This window comes from Adiantum capillus-veneris, chromosome 5 (assembly GCF_014529385.1).
Source record: "Adiantum capillus-veneris isolate H3 chromosome 5, ASM1452938v2, whole genome shotgun sequence".
NCBI lineage: Eukaryota > Viridiplantae > Streptophyta > Polypodiopsida > Polypodiales > Pteridaceae > Adiantum > Adiantum capillus-veneris.
Genome location: NC_140935.1, coordinates 97328461 through 97346864, shown reverse-complemented (window position 1 = coordinate 97346864; position 18404 = coordinate 97328461).

The window sequence follows — 18404 nt, the reverse complement described above, 5'->3', positions numbered from 1 at the left end:
TGTAAATTGGAAGTAGAAGGCAATGCACGTTCCAAAACATGTGCAATGCCATAAGGAGAATCCAGCACAAATACTTTTGCCCCTTAGGAATGTAGCAATCGGAACATTGTATTAAGGTTTATTGCAAAGAAATGATTGTATAATGTATAACCATTGTTTACGTTTGTAAATTGGAAGTAGAAGGAAATGCAAGTTCCAAAACATGTGCAATGCCATAAGGAGAATCCAACACAAATAATGATCCAACAAAAAATGTATGATGTATGATAATGATTCAATTTTGTATATCGTGTTGCATATTTATCGCATTTTTTAGCTTACACATTTTGCTAGCATAGAGGACACCCTATGGCCCTAGGACCATAGGATGCCATCATATCCCATGTACAATTTCTCTTTTATCATAGAGGACATCTTATGGATCTAGGGTCATAAGACGCCAACATAGTGCATAAATGGCTTCTTATAAGTATACATGTAAACACAGTGCATAGAGGGAATTTTACTAGCATAAAGACCGCCCTATGGCCTTGGGACCTAGGGTGCCAACATAGAGCATAGAGGGCTTTTTATAGCACCTTATTGCCCTTGGGACACCATAGTGCCATAAAGTGGTTTTTTTATATATAGTAGAGAATTATCACCCACATGATACCTTGGTCACTATCTATCCCTTGGACCATATGATAGTAGCATAGAGGAAACCCTATAGCCCTAGGGTTTCCTTCTATCCCCAGGGCCATACACTGCCAACATATGGTATACATGGTTTCTTCATAGAGCAAACCTTTTAGTCCTACACTATAAAGTGGAAACCTAGACCATATAATGTATCCTACTAGCATAGAAGGCACCCTATGACCCTCACGCCAAAGAGTACCAATTTAGGGCATAAAGGGTCTCTTCCTAAGTTGAAGGGCACCTTGTGGCCCTAGGGAGCACCCTATGGCCCCAGGGCCATAGGGTGTCAACATAGTCAAATAGGGTGTAAACTTAGAGCATAGAGGGTTTCTTACTATCATGGAGGACACCCTGTGTCCTTGGTGTCATAGGGTGTAAACATATAGCATGGAGGGTTTTTTGCTAGCATAGAGAGCACCCTATGGCCTTGGGTCCATATGATTCCAAAAAAGAGCATAAACGGTTTTTTGATAGCATAGAGGATAGCTTATTTACCTGGGGCCATATGATACAAAAATAAAAGAGTCTTAAGAAGGGAACCTAGGCCACTAAATCACCATGGGGCCATAAGGTGGTCTTTGTGGGGAATGCTCCTAAAGGGTTTCTTGGATATCCTATGGCCTTTGGGCCATAGGCTACCAACATAGAGTTTAGATGGTTTCTTACTAACATAGAGCTCACCTTGTGGCCTACGGTCTTTAGATTCTAATATAGAGTTTCAATGGTTTTATACTAGGCGTAAGGGGCACCCTATGGCCTTGGGGCCATAGAGTGTCAATGTAGAGCGCAGAGGTTTCCTTTCTAGAATAGAGGGCACCATGTGGCCTAGGAGCCATTTGATGCACCCTATGGCTCGAGGGCTGTAGGTTGCCAATGTAGACAAGGTTTCTTAGTAGCATTATAAAGGGTACCTTGTGGCCCTCAAATCTCCATAGGGTGCCAACATAGAGCGTAGAGGGTTTTTCTTACTAGCATAGAGGACATCCTATGGCCTTGGGGCCGTAGGGTTTCAAATCTCCATAGGGTGCCAACATAGAGCGTAGAGGGTTTTTCTTACTAGCATAGAGGACATCCTATGGCCTTGGGGTCATAGTGTTTCAATATTGAGCATAGAGTATTTCTTACTAGCATAGAGGGTACCTTGTGGCCCTAAGTCCATAGGGTGCAAACATAGAGAATAGAGGATTTCTTACTATCATACAAGGTACCTTGTGGCCCTAGGTCCATAGGCTGCAAACATAGAGCATAGAGGATTTGTTACTAGCACAGAGGGCACCCTTTGGCCCAAAGGCCATAGAGTGACAACATGTAGCATAAAGGGTTTCTTACTAGGATAAGAGGAAGACGTTGTGGCCCTCGGGTCATAGGGTGCCAACATAAAGCATATATGGTTTCTTACTAGTGCTCATAGAGGGCATCTTGTGGCCCTATGACAACCCATGGCCTTAGGGCCATAGGGTGACACATAAATAAAGTATCATATTGATTTGAAGCCATATATCTATTTATATGTTGAGACCTCCCAACAATCCTAACCCTATGGCCTTGAGGCCATAAACATACATATTTTGGATTATCTTAAAGTCATAGAGATATCTACAAAGAGAACCATATGGCCTGAAGGCCATAAGAAACTTAGTCAAGGAAATCATCCAATGCAATAAGATCATGGCAATAGAAAATGAGACTTCTGCTCTAGAGCTTAAAGGCATAAATGTTTCTCCAAGTATACTTATAGGCGCCACCATCATGGACAAAGAACTAATGTAGCTAGATAAAGATTAGGAATCTCTAGACAATAAGGAGCATAAAAATAAATTCATTGTAGATGTGTTGTCAGTTAGTAAATTTGCTATTTGCGATTAGTTTTTTCTAAGAGTGTGACAAAAAAGAGTTATCAAAATGTAGATACTTTGGAATCTAAAATTAGGTGTTCTTTAAACTTGCAGTCCTTCAACAAGATATTGCGCCTGACAAAGTTTTACTCGAGATTGTTGGTATAGAGGATGCTAATTCCATTGACCCTACTGAGAAAGATTCTATCAATCTCCATGTCAACCAAAGAGTTTCTGACGAAGATGACAACAATCTACAAGTCTTTGAAGGTCAACTGCTACAACAACTGGAGATAAATTTAAAGAGTAATCCAATGGAAGAAGACAGTGAAAGTTCCAGAACATGTGCAAGGGAAGAAGAAGAATCCAATGAAAATATTCTAGTAGCCCAAGAGTTGGGAATTGGATTGCATGACACCACAATGGAAGTAGAAGGCAATGGAAGTTCCAGAACATGTGCAACACCAGAAGGAGAATCCAACAAAAATATTTTAGCACCCCAGGATTTGGAAATCGAAGTGCATAGTGAGTCAGACCTTCCATCCACCAACAAACCAATGCTGACTATAATAGTGAGCTTGTGTGGATTGTTCCTGAGGAGATGCTGGTAAAAGTCCAAGAAAATGAAGAGCTTAAAGTTTGGACATGAGCATATTTTTCTTCGTCCAGGATGCATTGAGTTTTTCAAGGCTCTATTTAGCAATTTCAATGTAGGGATATGGTCAGCTGCTAATGACATGCATGTTGTGGACATCATCAAGATTTTAGAAAAGGAAGCTAAAGAAAAATTTCCATTCTTTATGATCTGGGGGCAAAGCCAATGTCAACCATGCGTAGAATCAAGGATCACTCGCTTAGATAATCCAGGAGTAGAAGAACTTTTCAAACCGCTGGCTATTGCATCATCAAAATTTGGGCTTCATACAAGAAGACTGCTTCTTGTAGATGATGAACCATTAAAGGGATGTGTGAATCCTGCATTGAATTGTATTTTTCCACCATCATTTAATGTTGATGATGAGGAGGATAATATCCTCCTTGGGGAGCTGCTACCGTATATCAAAGCTCTCAATCATGTTAATGGCATTCGCACGTACAGTTACAGGGTCTCATTTATATGGACAAGCACCCATTGCTCAAGGTCATGAGCTTTATAACCGTATACACAAGGTTGTTGCAGAGTGGGAGGAGAGAAATCTAATTTTTCTAGGAAAAACCTACTCCACGGGAAGACTACGAGAAGTTTCTCATCCTCTTCACGATGAGAAAGTTACAACATCTAGCACTAGTGGAATGTCCACTCGAAGTCAAGACAAGAAACTTTCAGCACGTGATCGAGAAAAAGTAAGGGTCTTAAAGAATATCAAATCATTATCAGCCTTGAAAGGTACAGAAGCAATCATGCTTGCCCAAAAATTGGGATACAAGGAGCCTGTGATCAAAGTACATGAAGCCAGGAATTATATAAAGCATCTTAAAATTCAGTATGATCTCAAATAGCCCTATATCAAGAAATGATGGAGCAATGTTTTGTAACATTTTGTCATTTACAAAGATCTTGATATACTCACAGACTTTGTTAGAGTGCTTAGGGTTTCAAGATATATGAAGAGGTAAATGATTAATAGTTTTTTAAATTGTCTTTCAATACTATAAGTAACTTCTGAGTTTCATGTGCCAAATGCTCTTTTTTTTAAAAGCTTTTATAGTTGTTTGCTTTGAAATTTGAGTTCACTATGCCATCAAGGACAATCTACATGCTCATAAGGTCAAATCTCACCCTATATGTCCTTGGGGGAATTTCACTTTATGGTCTCAACACCCTATGAATCTAAGTCCATAGGGTCATAGTTTAGCATGTGTTCTTGCATAGGACTTACTAAGTGTAACCACAAATTAGCACCCTATGTCCCTAAGGTCTTCAACACACTTAAGATCTCTATATTAACTTTTTTTTTTATCATTTCAGGGCTTCTAAGAAAAAATGTTTTGCTATTAGATTATCACAAAATAGAGGAGCTCCCTTTCATATTACATCAAATATCACATTCAAACCAAGAGCAATGGTTTCATTATCTACCAACATCTTTCAAACAGGACAAAAGAACGCTTATCTTGGATTTAGAGGGTGTGCTTCTTGCAACATTTGAGCTTCAATCAAGGCCAACTTGGACCAAGTACATGTGCATTGTAGAAGATAACAATGAGATGTATGCGGTGCATCCAGATGCAGAGTTTTTCTTAAGATTTTGCTTTGAGTTCTTTGAGGTTTGGATTTGGAGCTGCCATCGTTTACAAAAAGCTCAACACATAATCACGACCTGTTTTCCTACACAAAGTCACAAATTCAAGATGATTATGGATAACCGGCGATGCCAAAATTCAAATTTCATGATCGGTTACAAAAGAGCCTATCACAAAAATCTTTCGACCATATGGAAGCTATTTGATTATTTAGATGGGGGCAAAACTATAATATTTGATGATAGTCCATATCGAGTGATGTGGACTATGCAAGGAACTTATATGATTTTTCCAAAGTTTTGGAACCAACCTACTCAATTGCTTCAAAGTTTTTTAACACTAGAATGGTAACAGGACACTTTTATGTCCTTGGACACTTTTGTGTCCTGCTAAGTGACCATTTTGCTTGAATTATTTGAAGAGTATGAAAATGAATTTCTAGGTGCTATATATCCACAAATTTGCCTTATGATCTGAAAAAAACATAGCATTTTTTTTTGAGTATCGATCTCACCATTACCCTTACTCTTGCACAACATTTTAGAACCTAAACTGTGTGAAAAAACGGGTCCTGTTTTTGGTTTTTTTCCAATTTTTGGCAACTATACCACTCTAAACTTCATGTTTGTGAGGTTTAGATGGCTAGAGGTTAGGCCTTCATAGTTCTCAACATGTTTTGATGCTTGTAGGGAGAGCTAAGTGTTAAAATTGAAAGTTATGACCAATTTACAAGAATTGCATAATCCTGTTTTTTTGCCAAAATTAGCACTTTTATGATTTTTTTGGTGGCTTTCTTGATATCCAAATTCAATTTTAATTGTGTAAGTGTAATGTATAACATAAAGCTAATCTTCCTTGAGTTTTGGGGGACCTAATATGCTATATAGCATAGTATATGATGATGGTTGAGTTTTTTGATTGCTCAAGAATACGATACATTTTAGAGTAGCAAGTATAACTTTCTCAATATTGCTAGTTTCTTAGGCCAATTGTGTGTATTTTTTAGGTAGTAACCATATCTAATCATAGACTACAAACTTGGCTAGATATTGAGTAGTTTCTATAGGTTTCTAGAGGTCATAATGCTAAACCCAGTTTTTTCATGTTTGCTGTATTTAGCAATTTATCATTTCCCCCAAGGTTCCAATTGTAAGAGATCCATTATCCTTTTGACATGCTCCATGGCTCCTTTTGAATCCAGAGGCCCAAAGGGAACTAATAAAACATGTATATAGTATCTGTATTAAGCGTGACTATAGAAACTTTGATGACAGGTCTGCAGAATGGCAAAAATGCAACTTTTTTGTACCTTTTTTTTGCCCAAAAAACAATTAGTGAGGTAAAAGCAACCATATGTTTTGGTCACCAACCCATTGAAGTTGACAGGGCATTTTATCTCATGTACTACAAAAATCCCCACTCTTATTTATATGCAATCAACCATAAGAAATTGCTGTTTTGGGAAAAATGCAGTGGTCCATCAACTTCGGAGGCTTGTAGTGACCAAGGAATGAGAAAAATTACAAGTTTCTCTTTTTTTCCATATGTAGTAGTTATTGAACTAGAAGCTCATGAAATGATTTTCCAAAATGAGTGGATCTACTATGGTTTTGGAATTTTTTTCCAAAACCCTGAAAGGACACTTTTATGTCCTGTTAGGTTACCATTCTAGTGTTAAAAAATGAAATTGTTCCATGGTTATGTGGATGGTTGTATGCTAAAGACAAGAGAGACTATACCATAAGAAATTTTGTAATGTTACATCCTGATCCTGAGACTCACTATGTAATGCAATGTTATATGTCTCAAAAGACTCAAAATCTCAAGAGAAGGAGGCCATTTTAAGTGTACTAGTTAAGTATTCTAAATAGCATCTACCAAGTATTTGGCAATGTGTACTTTTCAAAATTTAAACTTGATGGAATGTTGTGGGATATCTTGAAACATCTTTAAGCTATTTTTTTAATGAAGTGCATCCTATTGTCAGGAGACTTCTCTCATTCAAGTTCTTTGGTTTCATTGTTTGATGCTTCTATGGTATTGTTAACTTTTTATTCTTATTAATTGTCTTTATTAAGTGATCCAAACAATCAAAATTTCTTGACATTTAGTAGTGTTACAAAACGGTGTTTTTTGAACACCCTCAATCTTGGAGATATCATACTCTTTCTAGTTAGTCTTTTATTGTATATGCGATGAAGACCATCATTTTTATGAAACTGTCAAGTTGGTGGTAATCTTTATGTTTATACTTTATACTATTTTGACATAATCAATGTATACAATGCATATTATTCACATCAAATGGTGTTTTTAAACACCTCCTTTTTTTGAGACACCATCTCTAAAACCTTTGAGTGAAGTTTTAAAGCATGTACTTGATGTAAAAAATCTTCATCTTAACATTGATTCTTTGGCACAAAATTATATTAGGATTTTTTATATTGTAGTTTTATGTTAAGAAATAATTTCAAAGTTAGAATTATGATAGTTTATTTAAGTAAGTGTCTCATCTAACTTTGTATAGTTAAATAAAATACCAAATGGAATTATAGGTGCAATAGATGACATCTTATGGTCTTAGGGCCATAGGATACTCTATAGTATTGTTTATATTTTTTAATTGTTTGTGAACATAGATCAGAGAGGGTTTTTCTCACTACCATAGATGATATCCTATGGCTTTGGGGCCACATGGTCTCAATATTGAGCATAGAGGATTTCTTACTAGCATAGAGGGTACCTTGTGGCCCTAGGTCCATAGGGTGCAAACACAGAGTATAGAGGATTTCTTACTAGCACAGAGGGCACCCTATGGTCTAAGGCCATATGGTGACAACATATAGAATAAAGGGTTTCTAACTAGTATACGAGTCACACCTTGTGCGCCTGGGGACATAGTGTGCCAACATAGAGCATATAAGGGTTTCTTATTGGCATAAACAACATCTTGTGGCCCTATGACAACCTACATCCTTAGGGACATAGGGTGGAACATAAATAAAGTCCCATATGGCTTTGAAGGACTGGACCTCTTTGTACGTTGGGACCAACTAACAATCCTAACCCTATGGCCTTGAGGTCATAAAGAGACATATTAAAGTCATAGACATGTCTACAAAGAGCACCATATGGCCTTAAGGCCATACATGCAATAGATGGCATCTCATGGTCTTATAGCCATAGGATACTATATAGTATTGTTTTGACTTTTTAAGTGTGAAATATTAGTTTGAATGTTGTTTAAATTATCGTGTATTTAAAACTTGATAGCATGCTACAAAACCATGACCAAGTATTTTGTTATACATGGATTAAGGTCACCAAATTATGACAAGAGCGTTTAATAGTATTTGCCTTTACATATTATCTTTTTTAATTGTTGTAATCAATCTATATGCTGCTTTAAAATCATATCAATTGGTTTTTTTGACACCTCATTTTTTGAGAAGCTACTTCTAGAAACATTTGTTGAATTTTGAAAAGCACTGATGTCATACAAATCCTCTTTCCAAAAACTATATTGGAGGTTTATTCTGAAATTTTATAGTAGAGAAATTAAAATAGACTCATACAATCATGATAATTTATCTAAATTAAAGACAACTAGAGCTTAGAAATCATTAAATAACACAATCCTAGCATACACATTTAGAATTTGGGAAACGGGATTTTCCCAAATTATCTAAAATGGTGTTACGGTGAGAAACCATAAACTCCATAGCCATCATCTCTCTCTCTCTATGTCATTTTTTCTGCGTAGTCACCCTCTCCGTGATTGTTTTTTCGTATATGAGTGCATGTATGGATTAACCAAGTACATACAAGGTTGCCTCATGATTGTTTCATTATGTTTTATACGTTGGTTTATTCACATGATGCGTTACAGTCACGCACGTGCATAAAAAAGCGCTTTTCGTTTCACGTCATAGAAGCGGTAGGAATACGGTTTTGGTCATAAATCAGAAACCTCTATGAATCAATCCGAAACCTTTATACCATAGATAAAACACATCATTTATAACTTTTTCTTTTTTATGCGTCATATGGAAAACATGTACGAGTTAAGAGATATGGTAAAAAAAACAAATTGTTGCCCACTACACAACCAAAATTTTTGACTCCATGCTCCTTGGAGAACTACTATATAGATTCAGCGGATGGAAAAACCCACTTAACCAATTGAAAATCTTGATAAAAATTGATGGTAAATTAATTTAGGTCTCTGTTATCACTTCGGGAATGCGAGTTATTAATCACTCTATTATCAGTTTTACCTACACATGTAGGAGTGCTATCAAAGGGGGATACCATATGAAGTTATGAGTTAACCTAGCCGTTTTCATATGTTCTATGGTTTTTTTTGGTGATTTGATTTCAATTATTAGATGGCCCTAAACTTACATGAGAGTACAGGGTTAAACATTTCGAACCGCATAGGCAGATATGAATAAAGTGACTTTCTTTGGGGGTTACCGTTTGTTGTGTGAGTATCATATGGTCAAAGTGACATGATGGAGTACATCATAGATCTGAACTTGATTCATTGGGTTGAGGTCAAACACTTTCATTTGCATGCTCCCGAAAATGCGAGAAAACTGTGTTTTGCATATGTGTGAAGGTATGGTTTATGGTTGACCTATAGGTCGGAGTTGTGTTTCATCATGATTATGGTGTTGGAATGTTATCATATGATTTATGGGAACTCATGGATTGATGTGGATGCCTCATATGCATGGTTATCATTGCGTCCCACCTTTCTAGGTCAAAACTAGCTCCATGTGCTAGAGTGGTGAAGAGCACATGTGATGCATCAACTTTGCATGGTTTGATGTTGTCAAAAATTGGATTTTTATATCATGATTAGTCACTGGTTGGACTCTTCTTATGCATGAAAGAATCACATCTTAAGGGTTACATGTGTGTAGACTCCGATTGATTGCAGGGAATATGTCAAACTCCAAGTGTGGGAGTTGGTTCAGTGTGATTATGATTTATGGTTACTGGCTGAGATTCCCTCATTGATTATGGTTGATATTTTACTGTGGAAGCCGCTATGGATTATAATTTGTTTTTGGGATTGAGTTATGCTGTCGAAATTTTTGCAACCATGTTATGTTCTAAAGTGGTTATGCAGGATTGGTCGTGCCTCACCCAACTAGGGTTGAGAGCTCACCCATGTGATGTGATTGTATTATGGTTTATGGTTTATGGTTTTTGGATTGGATCATGAAGTGATTAACACTAGAATGGTAACAAGACACTTTTATGTCCTTGGACACTTTTGTGTCCTGTTAAGTGACCATTTTGCTTGAATTATTTGAAGAGTATGAAAATGAATTTCTAGGTGCTATATATCCACAAAGTTGCCTTATGAGCTGAAAAAAACTTAGCATTTCTTTTTGAGTATCGATCTCACCATTAACCTTACTCTTGCACAACATTTTTGAACCTAAACTGTGTGAAAAAACGGGTCCTGTTTTTGGCTTTTTTTCAATTTTTGGCAACTATACCACTCTAAACTTCATGTTTGTGAGGTTTAGATGGCCAGAGGTTAGGCCTTCATAGTTCTCAACATGTTTTGATGCTTGTAGGGAGACCTAAGTGTTAAAATTGAAAGTTATGACCAATTTATAAGAATTGCATAATCCTGTTTTTTTGGCCAAAATTAGCACTTTTATGATTTTTTTGGTGGCTTTCTTGATATCCAAATTCAATTTTGATTGTGTAAGTGTAATGTATAACATAAAGCTAATCTTCCTTGAGTTTTGGGGGACCTAATATGCTATATAGCATAGTATATGATGATGGTTGAGTTTTTTGATTGCTGAAGAATATGATACATTTTAGAGTAGCAAGTATAACTTTCTCAATATTGCTAGTTTCTTAGTCCAATTGTGTGTATTTTGTAGGTAGTGACCATATCTAATCATAGACTACAAACTTGGCTAGATATTGAGTAGTTTCTATGGGTTTCTAGAGGTCATAATGCTAAACCCAGTTTTTTCATGTTTGCTGTATTTAGCAATTTATCATTTCCCCCAAGGTTCCAATTGTAAGAGATTCATTATCCTTTTGACATGCTCTATGGATCCTTTTGAATCCAGAGGCCCAAAGGGAACTAAGAAAACATGTATATAGTATCTGTATTGAGCGTGACTATAGAAACTTTGATGATAGGTCCATAGAATGGCAAAAATGCAACCTTTTGGTACCTATTTTTTTTGCCCAAAAAAAAATTAGAGAGGTAAAAGCAAGCATATGTTTTGGTCACCAACCCATTGAAGTTAACGGGGCATTTTATCTCATGTCCTACAAAAATATCCACTCTTATTTATATGCAATCAATCGTAAGAAATTACTGTTTTGGGCAAAATGCACTGGTCCATCAACTTTGGAGGCTTGTAGTGACCAAGGGATAAGAAAAATTACAAGTTTCTCATTTTTTCCATATGTAGTAGTTATTGAACTATAAGCTCATGAAAGGATTTTTCAAAATGAGTGGATCTACTATGGTTTTGGAATTTTTTCCCAAAACCCTGAAAGGACACTTTTATGTCCTGTTAGGTTACCATTCTAGTGTTAAGATGGTTTATGATAGACGTGTAAGGGTAGAGACCCTGTAGAGTCTAACTGTTTGGAAAAGGAATTGTTTGTGCATCTGGGAAGTGCTATTGTGATTGGACTCACGTGTTATGTTTCTCATGACAGCGTCGCTACAAGACTAGGATCACCTACGTCACTTAGCCTTATACTAAAGGGTCGCTAACCTGGGGCTTTGCTGGATCGGGGGTGTTCCCTAGGTCTTCTTCTTTTTGTTAGGCTCATCTACACAGTTAGTGCGTCGGGGGTTAAATGACCTACATGGCTAACACGTCGGGGATCTTGCCTTGGCTTCGCCTAAACACCCGATGATGGGAATCAAAGAGGTGTGGTGCCTAAGTTGGTATGGTTGATGTTTATACCCTACCACCTGCTGGTATTTGGGATCCTTTCAGAGCTCGGGTTCATGGAGGGAGGTGAAGCGGCCTCACCTATTTATGTCTCAGGTAGGATGGAGGTGTTCTGTCTCGCTCTCGACGAAGAGAAATTATCTCTGTCCGTAGTAGAGTGAAAGTGGATGGGTGGACCGCTCGATCGCTACACAGGGTCTGGTGCTCTGCTAGTTATTTTGTCATAAACTTTTTGATGTTATGGTATACCCAGATTTTGACATTGCATTAATACATGGTTGCCTGTTCCATTTAGATGAGCATTTAAAGATTCTTTGTTGTCAATTTCTCATGTCTCTGTGCACTCTATTTCACCCTCCACTATACTCTCTCTCTCTCTCTTCCTGCAATGTGGTGTACACATATATTCACCCTCCACAGTGTTATATTTTTTCTTAGGTACGCTTTCATTCATAGCACCCATTCAGGGTAGCACTAGTCACTAGGTACCTCTCGATGCAGTCCGGCTCATGGCCTAAACTCCATGCTTGGTCGGCGGGCGCTGAGAACTCCTCCCCTATACAAATGCTTCCACAACTCCTCTCCTATACCCCTTGGGAGGGGTATCTCTCACGATTATTTACAGCAGTCACAATTTTCATGCAAAACTTACAATTTTGACCTAAACACATTCTATACACCTAAAACAAGTCCTAAATTGAATTTTGTCAAGTTTGGTCTTGTCGGCATTAGTTTGTGCTTTGTCGACTCTGAAATCTCTGATTTTAGTGATTACATTGCTTGCTGATTTGGTTTGTCACTTGTGAGGCATTGGACTTGTCCGCAACATATGAGAGATACCCCTCCCTAGGGGTCTATGCATAGAATATACAATTTACACATTTACATAATTTTCAATATACACCAGAGTTGCGAAAGCATTTGTATACAAGAGGAGTTCTCAAACCCGACCAAGCATAGAGTTTAAGCCATGAGCCAGACTGCATCCAGAGGTACCTAACAACTAGTGTTACCCTTGAATGGGTGTTATGAATGAAAGCATACTGAAGAAAAAATATAACATTGTGGAGGGTGAATATATGTGTACACCGCGTTGCGGGAAGAGAGAGAGAGAGAGAGAGAGAGAGAGAGAGAGAGAGAGAGAGAGAGAGAGAGAGAATATAGTGGAGGGTGAAATAGAGTGCACAGAGACATGAGAAATTGACAACAGAGAATCTTTAAATGCCCATCTAAATTGAACAGGTAACCATGTATTAATGCAATGACAAAATCTCGGTATACCATAACATCAAAAAAACGTTTATGACAAAACAACTAGCAGAGCACCGGACCCTGTGTAGGGATCCATCAGTCCACCCATCCACTTCTGCTCTACTACATACAGAGAGAATTTCACTTCACCGGGAGCAAGCTAGAATACCTCCATCCTCCCTAAGCCAGACATAGGTGAGGCCGCTTCACCTCCCTTCATGAACCCGAGCTATCAACGGATCCCAAATACCAGCAAGTGGTAGGGTATCAACACCAACTATACAAGTTTAGGCACCACGCATCTTCGATGCCCAGCATTGAGTGTTTAGGCCAAGACAAGGAAAGATCCCCGATGCGTTAGTCGTGTCGGTCATTCAATCCCCGATGCACTAACCGTGTAGATGAGCCTAACAAAAAGAAGAAGACCTAGGCAACACCCCCGATCCAGCAAAGCCACAGGTCAACGACCCTTTAGTCTAAGGCTAAGCAATGTAGGTGATCCTAGTCTTGTAGCAACACTGCAATGAGAAACATAACACATGAGTCCAATCACAATAGCAGTTCCCAAATGCACAAAGAGTTTCTTTCCCAAACAATTAGACTGTACAGGGTCTCTACCCTTACATGTCTACAATTAGACTGTACAGGGTCTCTACCCTTACATGTCTACCATAACCCATCTTGATCACTTCATGATCCAATCCAAAAACCATAAACCATAAACCATAATCCAATCACATCACACGTGTGAGCTCGCCACCCTACTTGGGTGAGGCACGACCAGTCCTACATAACCACCTTAGAACATAACATTGTTGCAAAAATTTCAGCAGCATAACTCAGAAAAACCCATAAGCAACAACGGATTCCACCATAAAATATGAACCATAATCCATGAGGGAATGTCAGGCCTTAACCATAAATTATAATCACACTAAACCAACTCCCACACTTGGAGTTTGACATATCCCCTGCAATCAATCGGAGTCTACACACATGTGATGCTTAAGATGTGTTTCTTTCATGCATAAAAAGAGTCCAACCAGTGACTAATAATAATACAAAAATCCAATTTTTTGCAACATCCAACCATGCAAAGTTGATGCATCACATCTGCACTTCACCGCTCTAGCACATAGAGCTAGTTTTGACTTAGAAAGGTGGAAAGCAATCATAACCATGCATATGAGGCATCCAAATCAATCCATGAGTTCCCATACATCATATGATAACATTCCAACACCATAAACATGATGCCAAACAACTCCGACCTTTTGGTCAACCATAAACCATAACTTTACACATATGCAAAAATAATTTTCTGACATTCTCGGGAGCATGCAAAACATGCAAACGAAACTAGTTGACCTCAAACAAATGCATCAAGTTCAGCTCCATAATATAGACTATCACTCCATTGCGTCACTTTCACCATATGATACTCACATAACAAACGATAAGCCCCAAAGAAAGTCACTTTATTCATATCTGCCTATGCGGTTGGAATGTTTAACCATATACTCTCAGGTAAGTTTAGGGCCATATAATAATTGAAATCAAATCATCAAAATAAACCATATAACATATCAAAACTTCTCGGTTAACTCACGATGTCATATGGTATCCCCCTTTCATAGCACTCCTATGCGTGTAGGTAAAAACTGCTAATAGAGTGATTAATAACTCGGATTTCCAAAGTGATAACGGAGACCTAAATTCATTTATCATCAAGTTTTATCAAGATTTTCAATTGGTTGAGTGGGTGGGTTTGTCCATCCGGTGCATCTATATAGTAGTTCTCCAAGGAGCCTAAAGTCAAAAATTTCAATCTGTATAGTGGGCAGCAATCACTTAACTCTTGCATGTTTTTCACATGACACATAAAAGAGAAAATGTTCTAAATGATTTTTTTTATCTATGGTATCAAGGGTTTGGGCTGAGTCACAACGGTTTGTGATTTATGACCAAAACACTATTCATACAACTTTTATGACGTGAAACGAAAAGCGCTTCTTTATGCATGTGCGTGACCATAACGCATCATGTGCATAAATCAACGTGTAAAACATGATGAAACAATCGTGAGTCAAACTCATATATTCTTGGTTAATCCATACATGCACTCGTACACGAAGAACAATCACCGAGAGGGTGACTATGTAGAAAAACGGCATAGAGAGAGAGAGATGATGACTATGGAGTTTATGGTTTCTCACCGTGATTTCGAATTGATTTGGGTTTGTCAAAAGGCTTTTTGGTTTGCCGGAAGAGAGTGGTGATGAGAACTACGTAGAGGTATTCGCCACAAAAACTTCCGGAGAGCGCGTACACCGTGAAACAAGAGAGAAGATAATAAGAAAATGGAGAGAGAGTATCCTTCTTCTTCTTCTTCACGAGAGAGAAGAGTTTATGGAGATGGTGATGAAGAGATTTCACCACTCCGTATAATAGATAAGTAATTTTGACGTCAAGGCAAGAGAGCTTCCACGTCTGAGAGTGTATCTATTCTTCTCAAAGTGAAAGAAGAGAGGTCTTTATATAGGCTCTCAAGACCAAAAGCACCAGCTAAGAATAGAGTGAGGCAGGGAGAGACAAGTTTGCGCACATTCTTAGAGTGTATCTATCCTTCTCAAAGTGAAAGAAGAGAGGTCTTTATATAGGCTCTCAAGGCCAAAAGCACTAGCTAAGAATAGAGTGAGGCAAGGAGAGACAAGTTCGCGCACATTCGTGTCTTACTATTATTATATATAAAATAAAAAAATAAAAAATTTGAGGACACAAATTTTGATGCACGATTTAAAGACTCTAAGAAGAAGCTTGGCTTCCAAGAAAAGAGTTCTAAACTAAGCTCCTCCTCTCTTTTCTAAAAAGACTCTTTCTTTCCTAAAAACAAGCATTTGCTTTTTGGTGGTCAACTCTCCAACTTACCATTCAATTTTTACATTAAATTTGACCGTCCAAATAGTATCTAACCAACTAATTAAAACCGTAGCTAAACTACGCCACACCGTAACATCCGACATAATTATGACTTTCCAATATTGTGAATCAAAATTCGACGAAATACATATTGAAAGTTATTTTTCTTATGTTTAAAAGAGACCCAAAATTTGGGGATCTTACAACATAGTTGTGAAGCAAATCATCCAATTCTGTCTCATTTGGAGTCAGTTGGATGTCGTATGTCGAATTTGACGCTTTGTAGCCCTTGAGCCGTTTTTTTCTTTTCGAGGGATTTGCTTGATTGATTTCATGAAACAAATCATATACATTGTATATAAACCTCGTAGGAAAGCTGTCTATGGAGTCAGAACCAAATTCTAGCGTCTGCCAAAAACCTAGCTTTTCTACTGGGGACCCCCTAGCCCCTATCGAATGGTCAACTGATGATATAGAAAAGTTATATTATCACTACAACATAACCCAAATTTATCAACGCACTATATATCGACCGCCGTACCTTTCCACGTGGATATCGACGTTCTTTTATCCCGTCGATATACGCGTTGGAATAGTTGTCGATATGCACGTGGAAATACGTGTGGCAAGGCATGCTTTTCCACGCGTATATGGACGGACATTACCACGCCTATATCAATGCACATTTCGACGCTAAAAAATTGGGACAAAAAAGGGGAACCCGCGTGCAAGGGCCATTTTCTCCTTCAATGCACGCGCTCAGATCCTAGGAAACCTGCTGCGCAGGTATTATGATGGAACTCTTCCCCCCCCCAACCCCGCGTGTGTGTGTAGGAAAGAGAGAGAGAGAGAGAGAGAGAGAGAGAGAGAGAGAGAGAGAGAGAGAGAGAGAGAGAGCGGTGTGTGTGTGTAGGAAAGAGAGAGAGAGAGCGGAGTGTGTGTGTGTGTGTGTAGGAAAGAGAGAGAGAGAGAGAGAGTGGTGTGTGTGTATGTAGGAAAGAGAGAGAGAGAGAGAGAGAGAGAGAGAGAGAGAGAGAGAGAGAGAGAGAGAGAGGTGTGTGTGTGTAGGAAAGAGAGAGAGAGAGAGAGCGGTGTGTGTGTGCGTAGGAGAGGGGGAGAGAGAGAGAGAGAAGTGTGTGTGTGTGTGTGTGTGTAGGAAAGAGAGAGAGAGAGAGAGAAGTGTGTGTGTGTGTAGGAAATTAAAGAGAGAGAGAGAGAGAAAAATATATGCGTAGGAAATTAAAACTAGAGAGAGAGAGAGAGAGAGAATTAATGTATGCGTAGGAAATTAAAATTAAAGAAAGAGAAATTAAAGAGAGAAATGAAATGAAATGTTATATTAACGTCTTCAAAAGGCCAAAGTGACCTATGAGACTAGAAAGTTGCAATGTGGTGGATCTAATACAAAGTCAGAATAACAAGATGACAGAATGACAAAATAAAATATTATGGAATCCTAAATTGTTGGGTGTGGACTAAGCAGCTAAAACAGCTAGCTGGGATAGGTAGATCATATAAGATCGAGCATTTGTCGCTGGCGAACCTCATCAATCTCGTCCATGGTCAGTAGTCTAACCAGTCGTTGTGCATGTCGAGCCAAAGTGACCTGGATCCTCTGATACAGCCTCTGTCGATGTTGTGTAGTCTGGCCTCCGCAGTCGTGGGCGTCTAGATCTCCCTAGCTCAGTCACTCGTTCAATCAGTAGAGAGATAGGGAAGTAGAGAGAGAGAGAGAGAGAGAGGTGGGGGGAAGTGGAGAGCTAGACAAAGAGAGAGATAGGGAAATAGGGAAATAGAGAGAGAAAGAGAGATAGCGAGATTGAGAGAGAGAGAGAGAGAGAGAGAGAGAGAGAGAAAGGGATATAGCGAGAGTGAGATCGAGAGATAGGGTACGTAGACAAAGAGAGAGAGAGAAATAAAGAGATAGAGAGTGATATATATATATATATATATATATATATATATATATATATATATATATATAGAGAGAGAGAGAGAGAGAGAGAGAGAGAGAGAATTAGCTAGAGATCGCTACAGAGGTAGAGAGAGCTACAGAGGAACTAAAAGAGGCAAAGGGGTTTTTCCCGCCACATGTATTGCCATGTACACCTGGGAGTACACGTATGTGTCTACCCATATAGGATTTGACCAATAAAGACGAGATTTTGACCCAGTGGTCCTGATCTTCGTACACCTCTGGACTGAGGTGTACGGAGATTGGCCAAGACTAGAGAATGCGAGGTAGTTTACATTGTGAGGAGTATATATATTAAAACAACATTCATAATCATTGTAGATGGAAACCTCATCAACTAACATGGAGGAAAAGATTGCATGCTCGTGCACGCTCTACAAGTATCAAATCCAACGCAAGCGTAGGATATGTAATGAGCATGTGCACAAGTACGGAGAGTTTGCTAGAGAAACCGTACAGAATCTACGATACGACTCCTACGGAATGGGCATTGATTGTCGCGACATAGCACCTACATCTGAGAGAGAGAGAGTGAAAAAGGATTAT